The 15186-nt window shown below is 36.4% G+C and overlaps 1 non-coding gene across 1 annotated transcript; it reads left to right on the top strand.

Annotated features, from left to right (window-relative positions):
* The first annotated feature begins 12466 nt into the window (after positions 1 to 12466).
* On the top strand, positions 12467 to 12539 carry TRNAR-ACG (transfer RNA arginine (anticodon ACG)). Its single transcript has one exon. It is a non-coding gene; the product is annotated as a tRNA-Arg (tRNA).
* Positions 12540 to 15186: the final 2647 nt, after the last annotated feature.

The following is a 15186-nucleotide window of genomic DNA, read 5'->3' as shown; positions in this document are numbered from 1 at the left end:
TTTATAAGGAAGAAAAGAAAAACTAAAACTATCCTACAAAATAGAAGAATAATCTTCTATGGAAAATATATTTTAAGGATCTGTCCATTAACAGGCAAAGAATCCCTTCTACCTACTAAATCCTGCAACACAAACGTTGATGGGCCTATGACTTCTACAATCTGAAAAGGACCAAGCCACATCTTCTGAAATTTTGTATGTTTTCCCTTTTCTTCATGACCCTTATCCCATTTCAAAACTAGATCTCCCATCTGAAATTTTTTTCTGGTCATTATGCTTGAATCAAAAGAGGATTTTATTAGCGCTTGGTGATGAGCATGGGTTTTCTTAGCTTGTTCTCGTCGTTCTTCTAATTTAATTGTTTCCATTTGTCTTAATTGTAAGGAGGAAGTAGATACTTCATCGATGTATTGTACTAAAGACAAGGAGGGGATCACTAAGTGAGTTAGGAGAACCACTTCCTTCCCATAAACTAAATTAAAGGGAGAAGTGCTGATTGAAGCTTTCTTCGTTATTCTATCTGCCCATAAAGCATTTACCAAAGTTTTGTGCCAATTCTTTTGGTTCTGGTCAACTGTTCTTTTAATAATCCTGGTTAGGTTTTTATTTGTTGACTCAGCCAATCCATTACCTTGCGGATAGTAGTTGGCCGAATATTTCAGTTTGAACCCTCTTTTAAGTGAAAACTCAGTCATTGCATTCCCAGAAAAGTATGAGGCATTATCAAACATTAAAGCCGTTGGAAATCCAAACCTAGTGATTATAAATTGATCTATAAATTCAATGATGTTTTCAGAATTAGCTGTCTTGAGAGGAACTGCTTCTACCCATTTAGTAAAATAATCTGTTGCCGTGAGGATGTATCTATGCTGCTTAGAAGAGTGAGGAATGATCTCACCTATTATGTCCAAGCCCAACTGACTGAATGGTTGTTCGATGTTTACCGGCTGTAGTGGCATGGATAGTTTCTTTTGTCTCCCTGCAGTAGTTTGGCAGACTTGACATTTCCTCACGTAACTGTGTGAGTCTTTGAACAACGTGGGCCAATAATATCCTGCACGTAAGATTTTATGTGCAGTAGCATCTCCAACATAGTGTCCGCCTGCTGGTCCATCGTGGAGTTCCTGCAAAACCTTTTCGGCTTCAGTTTTCTCAAGACACCTAAGAAAAACAGAATCGTAATTCTTTTTAAACAGAACATCATTTATGAGCTGATATTGTTTAGCTTTCAATCTCAGAGCTCTTTTCTTAGTGTGATCCAGGTGTGATGGAGCATACCCGTTCTTAAGATAATAAATGGTGTCAGTATATAATGATTTTGCATCGTTTAGGCTTACCTCATACATTTGTACCTCTTCAGATGAATTTTCAGGAATTTGCGATGCTCCAGCCAATGTTTTGCAGAAGCCTTGACCTCTTACAATGCCTGCTGGTTTGATCTCAAGGTCGTATTCTTGTAAAGCAGTGATCCAATTTGCTATTTTTTCACCCACATCCTTCTGTACTAGAAGATTTCTTACTGCTGGAAACGATACTATGACCTTAGTATGGGTTTTAAGTAAGAAAGGTCTGAAATATTTGACCGCTTTGAAAACAGCATATGCCTGTTTCTCCACGTTTGAATAGTTGAGTTGAAAACCTTGTAATTTCGAGCTAAAAAATGCGATTGGAGCTTCCGCTATCTCTTGATTTGCTTGAGTTAGAATCGCAGCATATGATTTCTCTGAGGCAAATGTGTATAAGATAAAAGATTCTGAAAAACTCGGGGTTGCTAAAGATGGAGCGTTAATGATAGCTTGTTTGATCAGGTTGAATGCTTCATGCTCATCTTGACCCCATTTAAAATTTGAATTCTTTTTAATCATGGTTTGCAAAGGAGAAACAATTCGTGAAAAATCTGGGACAAATATCTTCACAAAATTGATTTGACCAAGGAAAGATTGCATGGCTTTTTTATTATGAGGTAGGGATATTTCAGAAATTTCTTTGATTCTGTCAAGCTCAATGTGAATACCAGATTTTGACACTATGAATCCTAGAAGTTTTCCTTCACTTAATGCGAAAAAAGATTTCTTTGGGTTAAGTGAAATCCCATACCTTAAGCATCGCTGAAAGATTTGTTTCAAGTCTTTGAGATGGTCGCTTTGCTTCTTGGAGTACACTGTTATATCATCCAAATAAATTACTACAGATTTATTGACTAAACCCTTGAATGCGATGTCCATGGCTCTCTGAAATGTAACGCCGACATTGATCAAACCAAATGGCATCTTCCGATATGCGTATGTGCCCCATTTAGTTTGGAATGTGGTTTTTAACTGATCATCGGGATGTACCAGCACTTGATTGTATCCTGAAAATCCATCCAAAAAAGACATTAGTTCTGAGCCTGCTACTGCCTGTAATATCTGCTCCATAGGTGGGAGGGGAAAATTGTCTTTTTGACAGGTTTTGTTGAGATTCCGAAAATCGATGCAGATTCTAATATCTCCGTTTTTCTTTCTAACGGGTACCATATTGGAGACCCATTTGGAATGTCTGACGGGGAAAATTATTCTGGCTTTTAATAACTTATTTAGCTCAGTTTTTATCTGATTTTCTAAATTGGGGTGGATTTTTCTGAGTTTCCGTTGGACAGGTTTTTCGTTGTCAATCATAGGGATAGTATGTTGAATGATAGAAGTGTCGTATGTCTTCAGCTCATCGTAATTCCAGGCAAAAACATTTTTGTATTGTTTGAAAAGACGAATATATGCTAGTTTTTCTTCAGGGGCTAGGCCGTGGCCTAGATTAACTTTTTGTGGTTTATCATCGGTTCCTAGGTTTACTAATTCGTAGTTCAGAGTTGAACTGTAGAGCTTAGAATTGGTAGACCTTTTAAACCGACTTTTCAAATTGTATAAGTCTTCCAACTTAACCACCGATTTAGGTATAGCATTATCAGTGCTATCTTGTTGTATTTGTCGATCGTGATGGTCTTCGTCAATTATTTGATTGGAGTAGGATCCTTCAGAAGTGAGGAAATTTACAATATCAGGATCGTCATTGAATACTCTCCAATTTGTAATGTTGTCAGGGATGGACAGTCTAAAGATTAATTCTATTGAGAATCTATATGGACTAAAATCTTCGGAGGGAATAAGTCTAGAGGCTACGTTAGCTAAAAGGTCTGCGCTCGCGTTTTGGAGTCTTGGGATTGACGAAATATTGAATGCTATGAAATGCTCAGTCAGATCTTGTACTAAAGATTGATAGTGTTTCAAATGACCTGATAGGCAATGTATGGTGCTACGTACCTGTTTGACGATAATCTCAGAGTCTCCGAAGACTTGAAGATACTTGACGTTCAACCCGATTGCTTTGTATAGGCCTTGCACCAAGGCCTCATATTCCGCTGTATTGTTTGTGCAATCGAATTCAAGTCTGCACGTGAGCATGGTCTTATTTCCTTCTGGACTAATCAGAACGCATCCTGCTCCTGCTCCTTCGTTAGATTTAGAGCCATCAAAATATAATTTCCAAAACAAAGATGTATTTACAGGTTTATCTACAAAATTAACACACTTTGAATTATCAGTTTGGGAAAAATTTTCGACTTGGGACAAAACTGAATTTTCTAAGTAAGGTGATGTATGAGCATTGAAATTGCCGAGGAAATAATCTATTGAGTAATTGCCTATGATACTGCTGTTATATGCTATTGCTTCATTTTCTCCCTCCAATTCCGTTACTATGTACTTCTGGTGTAACTCTCGTTCAACCTTTATTTGATTCGGTTTACCATTGTAGGGTAACCACATGTGCGACCAGTCGGTTGAGAAGTATCCATGGAGTTTTTCGGATCAATCCCTGCTAAGAATCAAGCCATAGAATTCTGGGATATCAGCTACTAGAATGTCAATAACCTGACATACCTTCGGGTTGGACGACAATCTTATGGTTACTTGATTAAGTTCACCAATCACTTCGACTTGAGATCGATCAAGCTGAACTATGCGCACTGCGGATTTTTGTGGTTGAACATTCAACTTGGCACATATTGATCTAGGTAAAATATTCGTTGAAGCACCAGAATCTACCAAACAATTGTGCACATTTTTATTGAAAATTTCATAAGTGAGAAGAAAAGGGGCAGTGTGAGACCTTGATCTTCCTCCAATCAAGGCGATGTCATTTGGATCAATCTTATTGATCGTGTTGGTTGGAGGTCTTCCCATGTTGTGGGAAGCTACAACTGTAGGCAAAGATGTAGTAGGCACGACATGTAATTCTTTCATCATTATCTTTTGTTGATGTTTCAATTTGCTAATAAAGAGTGATATTAGCCCTAGTCTTTTTCATGTCATCAATAATATTGTATTCCATTTCATCCGACACTATCAGTGTTCTTGATGGAGTTGTTTGATCTGGTTGGACTGGGCTAGATTGAGTTGCTTTAGCTGTCGTTTTCTTTGTTGCGACTTTATCTTTTGCTGCAGGGCTTGCGCCCTTCTGCTTAGGGGTAGTTTGGGGAGGATCAAGTTGATTTTTGCTTCGTGTGCTAACCGGAAATGCTTCTTGATCTTCTTCTTGTGGGAGGATGAAATCCCACATTCCTTGTAGTTCCACAACTTCTTCGTCATTGGTCTGCCCTTCAGTGGTACTCTCTTCTTCTTCCTCTTCTTCGGATTCGACATTTGAGATAGCGTTGGGTGGTTTCACATCCATTGAAGGGCCTCTTTTAAAAGCTCTGTGGGGCTTTTTTGAAGAAGTTTCTGCTGCTTGTTTTTTTATGTCAATCATCTCATTAGACATGGTCTTTAATACTTTTTGCAATCCTTCCAAATTGAAAGGGTCTTTCGTTTGTTTCTTCTTGGAGTCTTCCTTGAAGGTGACTTTTTTAGATTTGCGTTCCTCTATCGCAGATCTCTTTTCCAGGGCTACTACGCGTTTCTCTACTGCTATCGCCTCTGTCAGGTTTTCAACTAAGGTTGTTTTATTTGCCCTATCCACGAAGATTGCTAAGTTTGATGGTAAGGCCATAATATACCATTCACATCGTACTTCTTCGCTGGGTTGGGAAGCAGTGGGAATTATGTTGAGGATTTTATTGAACCGTAAATTGAAATCTTTGATGGGTTTTCTAGCCTCGGCTTTAAGATTGGATAGGTAATTGATTAACGTTGCTGTTTATCTGTCATCACCAAACTTGGTAAGGAATTGACTTTGAAAAATGTCCCAACTTGTGATAGACCCGAAGGGTAATGAAAAGTACCATGACCCGGATGTTCCTTGCATTGTATAGGGAAAAAGCTGGACAACAGCATCCTCGTTGGTAACTCCGTTGAGATTGACAGAAAGCATGAAATTGTTAATATGCTCTTCAGCTAGCATGCCTGCTTCTGGATTGAATTTGGGTAGCCATTTCTCAGGATGGGCCGGTATTTGGCTCAGGGGTGGAGGCATTAAAACTGCCCCAGGATTGTTCCATGGAGACTGGGCATTGTTCCATGGAGACTGGGCCATCGTTGAGCTGCTAGTAAATGAAAGTGCAGAGGATGATCCCTGAGGTTGGGAAGATGAAGATATTATGATCTTAGATGATTGAAGAAGAGGGTTTGTGGAAGATGGATGGGTGGTTTGGAATGAAGATGTGGGTGGCTGACTTCGTGGTGAGGGAGTTGAAATGGACAATGTAGATGAAAGAGTCTCACTGTCAAACTCTTGTGGTGTTTTCCTTGCTCTTTTCCTGGTGGGGAGAGGGAATTCAGTTGGCTGGATGCCAATTTTTTCACTCTTTAATCTGGTCAGGGGATGAGTAGGATTGTACTGCGAAGTCACGCTGCTTTGAGATTTATCAGACCTCTGTGTAGAAATAGAAAATCCCTGGAGTTTGCGAATCAGAGTTTGAACTTCAGGGGGTTCAATGGTAGATTGGTCTGAAATATTAGGGTATGTAGCAGCGGTTAATACTCGAGCGACTTCTGAGTCTGGATTTAAACGTACTGGGGAAGTCGGGGGAGTTGATGAGGGCGATTTACTCTCAGAATGGTATTTAGATTTTGATTTAGGTGCCATTCATAGTTCGGGCCCTCCTTCTAGCGCCAAATATGTTGAAGCCCCGAAAATCGGGTCGACAACAAGGGGGATACCCACCCGGTCCGGACCTTGGTTGGCAGCTCCTTATCCGTTTGGTATAGTGGGTCCGACTGGGGATGATGGGACTAGTTTCCCAGTTTAAGGGTGTGTGTGTGTGCAGAGTTGGATGATGCTGATCTAAGAGTACTTAAAGCTAATTTAATTCAAACTTTTAAACTAACTCTATGCTATTGTAATCTAATGAGAAACAACACATCTAAGCTATGCTAACCCGGGGTGTATTTCTTCTATTATGCGATCTAAAGAGATTTCAAACAATAACTGGTAATAAAGATCATTCAGCTATCATAAGAATAGAAATCAATTAAGATAAACCACTTTGCATAAAAAGTTAGGCAAAACAGTTGTGAACAGCATATCGCATAATAAGTTATTCATATATCAAACATAAATAAATGACTCCATCGTACAAAAGTGCCAAATGGTAACTCACACATTCATGCAGTAACATATAAACAACTAAAAACTGTATATCACATTAAGAATATAAACAGAAACGGTCAAGAGATAAAAGTACCATTTATGACTGGTTCCACTCATAAGCTTCAAGCAACAATGATTTATCTCTCCTTGCTCTAACATCTACTAAGAGTACAGAAGTGCAACATCAGTAGCAGATATCAAATGCAAACATTAATAAACCTTGATCCATCCATTCATCAAAACCCCCTCCGAGGGTGCAAAAGTGCATGTTCTGAGGACAAGTTTTTTGAAAAATTTCTGGACCCTTCTCCAAATGCCTGAGAAGGGTTTAAATACTGCTAACTAATTAACTTAATTACATAAATTTAGGATACGGTTTTAAATGACCGCCCTTCTGCTAAAGCAAAACTATTTCTAAAAATTGAATCTAATTCCTAACCATTTCTGTATTTGCTCCTTAGTGCTGCAAGCATGCAACATTCGCCTGGGAAGAGTCGGTTGGTCGCCTTCTGCTTTCGTTTGAGCTACGAAAATAGAAATAACAAGCGCTGGCACCACTTTCTGGTAAACTAGAAGATATTTTCGAGAATCTTCCTCTGGCTGGGTGTATTCGCTGCGTGTATACTTGGTAGTAACCCAAATTTCTCTCAAACTGATTCTGATTTTGCTATTTTGGTTTCCGGCCTTGCGAATGACTGAACAAGTTAGGGACTTTGCTCTCTGAACAATTTTCTTAGCGATACTGCCTCCGTTCTTTGTTTTGGGCTTTTCTGGTGCGTTTTCCTTCTTTAGCGCCTTTTTTCCTTTACCGGGCATAAGCTTCAGGATCTTTTGTAAACATGCTGCTTTTGTGCGCTTTTGACTCTGAGCGTTGGATGGCCTATTGACATCAGCATCTGTTGAGTGATACTTTGGAATCTGTGGTCCTGTTGCATGCGGCATCCGTTTATGAAGGCATCTCTTCTCTGTTCTCCGAGCATTGACACTTTCGCCTTTTCCTTAGATGTTTCCTGCACATTGCTTCATGTTATTTCCTATCTTACAGTTTACGCAAAGGAAAAGAGTAATGATAATAAAGATTGACATGAAAGCTTTAAGCTCTTATGAATGTATGAAATCATGACACCCATAGCGAACTGACTCTTCGAAAAACACAAAACTGTCCTTCTTGAATACTTTGGCGTACATTCATTAATTTCTTTTAAGGCGCGCACCCAATTTTGGTTTACGGACAACTTTCCTTGAATACTGCGCCGAGAAAAATTTGCGATGGGTGATTTCTGCGACTCACATCGCAGCATCGCGGATCGCGTCGTCAAGATGTGTCATCGCAGAAATTCATGATCGCATTTATCGCAGATCGCATTCATCGTGGCATCGTAGATCGCGCTTAGTCATTTAATCATTGTGTGCTGCTTACGCGATGTTGCGATATGCGACGTCGCATATCGGCCGTCGGAGATTTCTTAAGATTTTTCATTTAAGGGCGCTTCATAATGTATGCGATGCGATGAATTTCGCATCGCTTCTTCGCAGTTTATTATGCTCATAAGAAAATGTTTTATTCTCTTCTCGCGATGCGATACAGTTTTAAGGAGTTGAATACAAAAATTTTCATAAAATGTTTTTTGGATTTTTTATTAAGGGTCCCCATTTGCTTGGTGTTATTGCTAATACCAAACAAAGAGGGGGGTTGTTGGTGGCCACAACACAAAGCTGGTAGCTCTGAGTTAACTCCTTAAAGGAGAGCCTAGAAAGTATGAGAGGAATTTAACTTTTGCTACTACAAGGAAACAATCGTGTGAAATTCTCTGTATAACAGCCTCCATATTTTTTTTGCAGTAGGATCTCAACGTCCTTTCTTGCTACGACATCTCAACGTTCAGGTAATCATCTGCCTACACCTTCTCAAAGTCCAGGTTCAATTTCAGTGAGATCGATGTACTTTAATTAAAGTAATTTTCAAAGCCCGTCTCTTCTTCGTGGCATATAATTTAATTAAATCTGTAAAGGTTGTCTCTTCTTCACGTATGAGTTGAAATTAGCTTTGAACGGGAAGGGTGATGCAATTGGGGCATTTTTAAAGTAATATAAATTATTTATATTATATTTTAAAGTATATTAGTGGAGGAGTTTTTGTTATTGTGATTTTTTTTCCTTCCATTCACTTGGCTCCGAGCATAAAAAAGGTGGCAATAATATTTGAATAAATTGGACTGCCGAGAAGTGGATCCAGCTAATGGATTTGTCATATGAGATGTGGAGAAAGCAAGCTTGCTAGGTAACAATATAATTATAATTGTTTATTTTAAATATGGAGAAAATAGTTGTTGAAAAATTCAATGGGTCAAACTTCTTTACCTAGAAGGTGAAAGTCCAAATGAATTTGATGCATAAAAATTTATGGGGCTTAGTAAAAGGACTAGAACCAACACCCCAAGATCCAAAACAATTAGCTAAATGGAAAAAAAGGGAAGAAAGAGCTAAGTCTATTATAGGATTATCTTTGTCAGATTCACAACTTCACCTTATAGACTTAGGAAAGTCCCCTTCACAAATATGGGAACACTTAAGCAAGACATTTGGGGAAAAGACAATGAATGCAAAATTCTCTTTGAAATTGCAGTTATTCAAACTCAAAATGCATAATGGGGTATCATTGTCTTTACACATAAGTGATCTAAAATAACTCATAAGACAATTGGAGGAAATTGAGGTAAACATAGAAGAAGAAGATGCTAAGGTTACTTTGCTAAATAACTTACCATCAGATTATGATTATGCTATTTTCACCTTAAGTCAGTTTTCCTCTTGATCATTAGATTAAATGATTGCAACACTCTTAGCAGAAGAGTAGAGGATGAAATCAGATAAGACAGAGGACATCTCACATGGTGAGATGACATTATTCTCAAAGGGAAGAGTTAATAAAAATAGGAACTTAGTGGAATGTTTTTACTGTCGAAAACACGAACATACAACCTTCAATTGTAAAACTCGTGCAAGAGATCTTTTAAATGGAAAATTAAAGGAATTGGCCAACATAGCTACTATTGAAGACTTGCAAGAGGCCAACCTTCACGACTTCTTAGATTATAACAACGATAATGAATTTAATATAGAGCCTCTCATGCTTTTCTAAATAGCCACCAATTATATTATTTTTTAATGTGTGTATTTGTGTGTGAAGAAAGGTCAATTACATAATTGAATGTTGGATAAGCTCTATATTTAGATAGGTTACCTATATAACTGGAAGTGTGTATTTTGGTGCATACTACTAGGATGGAAACTTGTCCATAGAGATATTCAATATCTCAGCTATTCTTCGGGGTAGTTAAGAAATGTCAATTTTGCAAAGCTTCTCAACAATGGTCAGAGGTGGGTATGCTTCAAATGAAGATCAAGTGGTCGCTCGTGTGGTGGTGAAAATGAAAAATGTCTGCAAGATCCTAGAATGAACATAATTGCTGATGAAGACCATATTAGACTTGATATGATTTATATGTAATTTGTGACTTATGTAATAATGTAAGCGTTAAGGGGGAACTTGGAATAATGCTTACTTTAGAAATTGGGTAAGATTGGTTTGTTGAGTGGATTGGACAGTTGAGATATTTTCTCAACTACAATCCCTCATTTTAGAAATAGTTAGATCTCATTAATACAATAAATATGAGATGTAATTGAATGATTCTAAGTAATAGAAAATATTTTTCTATTTGTATGCATTTTCAATTTCTTTCTCTTACACTACAATTTCAATCTGCCTTCAAAAAACAATTGTGGCAAATACAAGGAACTATTTTAGATTTGGATAAATAATTTGAAATCAACCTAGGGGTGGTAGGAGTGGGGAGGGGAGTGGAGTTCTGAGCTATTTTCTATATGCTAGGTGGAAAAATATTCCATGTGCTATGTGGAAAAATTGAGTACCAATATTCATAGAGTTTGTGTGAAATTTCAAATAATAAGTAGAAATATACATACTCTTTCAAAGCATATTATTAACAATGTCTTTATGAATCAAATCCATTTTAAACAATACAATTTGACACATAACACTTGAGACTAGCTTCTCTATTCAAAACTATCTCATTTGTACAAGCGAATCACAACACTACTACTCATTATCAAATATTCTTGTCAAACACGTACTCAAGGCTCTTAATAGCGCTTTGGATAAACAACCAATCAAGCACACCATACCAATTAATGGAATCAAGATGGACGCTCTCATCCCATAGTCAATGATCATGAGCAATAATAAAAGAGACAACGTTAGAAGGGCATTGCATGCAACAAATGCGGTAACAATTTGCCTCATACCAAACCTAATATGGAAGCTCAAATGAAGTTCATGACTTGTTTTTGGCACCTGGAGTGGGATCAACAGATTTGTAGCAATTCTCATTGTGCAAATTCTCCATGGGGGCATGATGAACTAAGGTGGGTTAAGGATGCGAGAGATGTAGAGAATGCGGCTAATTAAATTGTCAATGATGAAGATAGCTTGCAATATGAGCAATTTGGCATATAATGTGATGTGGGAGACGTGGAAATGCAAGGAATTACAGTGGTCAGTCTGCAAGATAGGGAAGGCAAGTTTATAACGGAGTTTTTCAGAACTGAGAGAGAAGTTGAAAGAGGGAGCGTATGGCTAGGATACAAAATGCATTCAAGGAAAATGGAGAGCAAAGGGAAGAAGCAAATTTGAAACAACAAAGATCCAAAGAATTGAAGAAAACTTAGAATGAAAATCAGTCTGATTAGCAGGGAGATAGACAAACTTACTGTCCAAATGGCCACTTTGAATGACATCCTTACTTCACATTAACAATGGCTCTATGAACTCAATCTTGAACTCCATCACCTCCAATGTTAGCTATAAACTATTCTGGCTTAGAATCAGGGAGAAACTCAGGGACTAGGATATCAGAGTTCATCTATCAAATTTGTTTGGCTAGTTCAACCTGGGTGGTTCCATTTCAACTAACATCTTTATGTTTGTCTAGTTCAACCTGGGTGGTTCCATCTCAACGAACATCCTTATGTGGATTGTAGATTTTGAGATTATCCCAAAATTTGATGATCAAGAATTGACTTGTCTCTTGATCGTCAAATTTTAGAATATTCCTAGAATTTGCAATGGTGATAAGTTCTTGAGCCCTCTCTTAATCATCAAATTCTAAAATATTCTTAAAATCTATAATGGATAAATTAAAATCCTCAACAAGATAACTCCATAAAACATTTTCATAATTATAAATTACTAAGAGTTTAATTCAATGTACTTTGTCGACTGCCATCTAAATGAACCTATATCAATTTGTATCCATATAGATACACCATATGCATTGTAAATGGACAAAACAAAAAAGTGAATGGTCATCCCATATTACTTCTTCAATTTTTTTATTTCTCTTTATATTAGGAAGAAACTATTATACTTTTGAATACATTTTTACTAATGAAATCTTTATTGTTAGTGTTAATTTTTATTTTTTTATTTTTATATAATTCCAAAAATATATTATATTTGTTAATTAAGATTATCTTGAATGATTAAGAAATGATTATTATCTTTCCCACTTAAATTTAAATATTTACTATTAACACGATGAACTATTATAATAACTTAACGTCTCTAAATATCTTCACTCTCACCCGAAAAAAAACTAATTTCTTTTCTTAAAAAACAAAAACAGAACACATATTTTAAACTATGAACCATACCAAATTATACTTAAAAATAATATGAACAATAATTTTGAATATCATATGTACTGATATCAAATACGAGAACGCAGCGTTTCTGGCACCACACAAATCTGTTTGAAGGCCGTCAACTTTGATAACAATACTACCACAATTAAAAAGATATTTTACATTTGCTGTGCATGTGGACTCCGTGGCCCAATGGATAAGGCGCTGGTCTACGAAACCAGAGATTCTGGGTTCGATCCCCAGCGGAGTCGGCGAAAGGTTGACGGTTTTATCTTTACGCGTAACGGAATCCTAATAATTTGTATTTTGCATTTATTTCTATTCACATCATTTGTATCTAAATTTAAGTTGTTAGAGGATTTTATTTATAATTACAGTAAAATAAATTATATCTTTTTCTTTTAAGTGGTAAGAAAATTTCATTTCTTTTATTATAATTATTAAGTAAAATAATTAATTAAGACAGATTACTAATTTATTGAAAATTTTTAAGTTATTTAACATATTATATATATATATATTTGTGTATAATTTATTTAAAAATTTTTCAACACTAAATTAAAAAAATCTCAAGTTAGTTTCATTGGTAATCTACTTCACTGGAAGATTGAATTAAATTATTTATTTCATAAAAATACATTACACACATGTTTACAATTAGATTGAATTAAACTATTTATTTTGTAAAAATGCTTTACACACATGCTTACAATTACCTCGTGATGAATCTCTATGTTAGGCCTTTGTGAAATTATTCAAAGCAAATCATTATTCAACATAGTTTTAATATCAAATTTATTAAAGATCGTACAAACTCAATAATATTAATAATTCAAATTAAGTACCCTCCTCTAAATATGCTTTACACATATGCTCACAACTACCTTGTGATGAATCTCTATGTTAGACCTTTGTGAAATTATTCAAAGCAAACCATAATCCAACATAGTTTTAATATCAAATTTATTAAAGATTGTACAAACTAAAATATATTTATAATTCAATTAAGCACCCTCCTCATTAAGACATTGAAACTTATATAAGCTCTCTTTATTTATTTTTTAATTTTTTGTCATGTAAACTTTTTATAAACAAAGTTAGGAAACTTTTGAATAATTCATTAACTATTCACCTCTAAAAGGTGTATTGTTGGGTGATTATTATTATTATATATGTAGACCTTACTCATGACTATCCAAATTAAATAGAGTCAAAATCAACCATTGAATAGGGTGTATCCCCACCAAATAATAACATAACTAATCAAGTAGAGAGAGTCGTGACAACCTTTCTATATTCATGTAGAAATTAATGTGTAGATTTAAAACTGCTCATGAAATTGCTAAATCACAAGACTTGAAACTACTCTACTGATATGCGGAAGTTAATTCACCATCTAGAACAAGAATCATAAACATGCAAAAGGAAAAATCACACATGAACAAATATTTATATAAGGGAAAACAACTACTCAAAATCCATTACTATCTATATTGCATTAATCAGAGAATATAAATGAAATACATATGCTTGCTCAAGCCTAAGCACACCTTGCAAGTGTATAGTCTATTCCTCTTCCTGACTGACTGACTCTGTCCAACACTTAGCCATTTTTCAAGCTCTCCAAGCTCCTATTTCCTTATGCTATTCCCTTGGGAAATTGGGCCCTACTATTTAGGAACTTCCCACTATTGAATTGCACAATTCCCTAGGGTCCTTCCTGTCATTGCATGCACCACCTGTACACATTGGAATATGCTACAACTGATAATACACTGCCTTGGAATATCCATCTCAACTGGGTAACTCAAATTCTCTGCATGCAACAATAATTTTAGGCTAATTGATCAATTAACTAGTTGATCACTGAGTGTGGTTGAAGTTCCACTTTCATAACTTGACCTCCACTAGTTCTTATGACAATTAGAACTAGTTAAACTAACAACAACTCAAATTAACTGAAATAGATTCCTACAAATTAGCAATCTAACATATTGAATTGAACTCAAGCTTCCCCAACTCGAATTAAATTAGTTAATTGAGTGACAAGTGCCATGCCACCTAGGCAAAGTCAAATTGAGATTTTCTTGCTGCATTTTCAACGCTCCCTCTTAGTAAGAAAGGGATTATCATCAACCCCTATCATACACCCGTGGAACTCAAACTTCTCTCTTAACAAGGCCTTCATTAAAATATCAACATCTTGTTCCTCTGTCAGAATGTACTGCAACAACATAATCCAACTTTGCATACAATCTCGTAGATGGTGATACCATATATCAATATGCTTGGATCGATCGTGAAAAACAAGATTATCATAGAGTTTGATGCAAATATGATTATCACAATAAATCACAGTAGGATCCATCATATGACCAAACAAGCCAACTAGTATCTTTCTCATCCAGATCGCCTTACATGCTGCTTGACTTGCAACCATGTATTTTGCTTTTGCTGAGTTGAGTGCCACAGAAATTTGTTCTTACTATATCAAGAAAGCATTGCGGAGCCAATAATGAAAATTCCACCTGATGTACTCTTCCAGTCTGATGGACTCCCTGTTGAATCTGCATCTGTGAAGCCACACAAATTCACTCCCTCTATCTATCTGTACCATAGTCCAAACTGGGTAATGCCTCTAAGGTACCGTAGAACATGCTTAGCTTCCCTCCAAAACAATTTGGTTGGCCTAACCATAGCTTGACTCAACTGTTTGACTGCAAAGCACATGCCCTGTCGTGTGTTCACAAGATACATGAGTCAAGCCACCAACTGTTGGTAAACAATCGCATCCACTTCGTCACCTGAAGTGGCATCCTATTTCCTCCAGTTGGTCTCTAGACGAGTCTCCATGGGTTTGCACCTATCAATACAGAACCTTTGAAGTATCTCGTTGGC

The sequence above is a fragment of the Pinus tabuliformis genome, chromosome 7, assembly GCF_031772625.1.
Source record: "Pinus tabuliformis cultivar Carrire ecotype Pingquan chromosome 7, CPIR1, whole genome shotgun sequence".
NCBI lineage: Eukaryota > Viridiplantae > Streptophyta > Pinopsida > Pinales > Pinaceae > Pinus > Pinus tabuliformis.
Note: the sequence above shows the minus strand (reverse complement) of the source record. Positions and strands in the feature narration are given on the sequence as shown.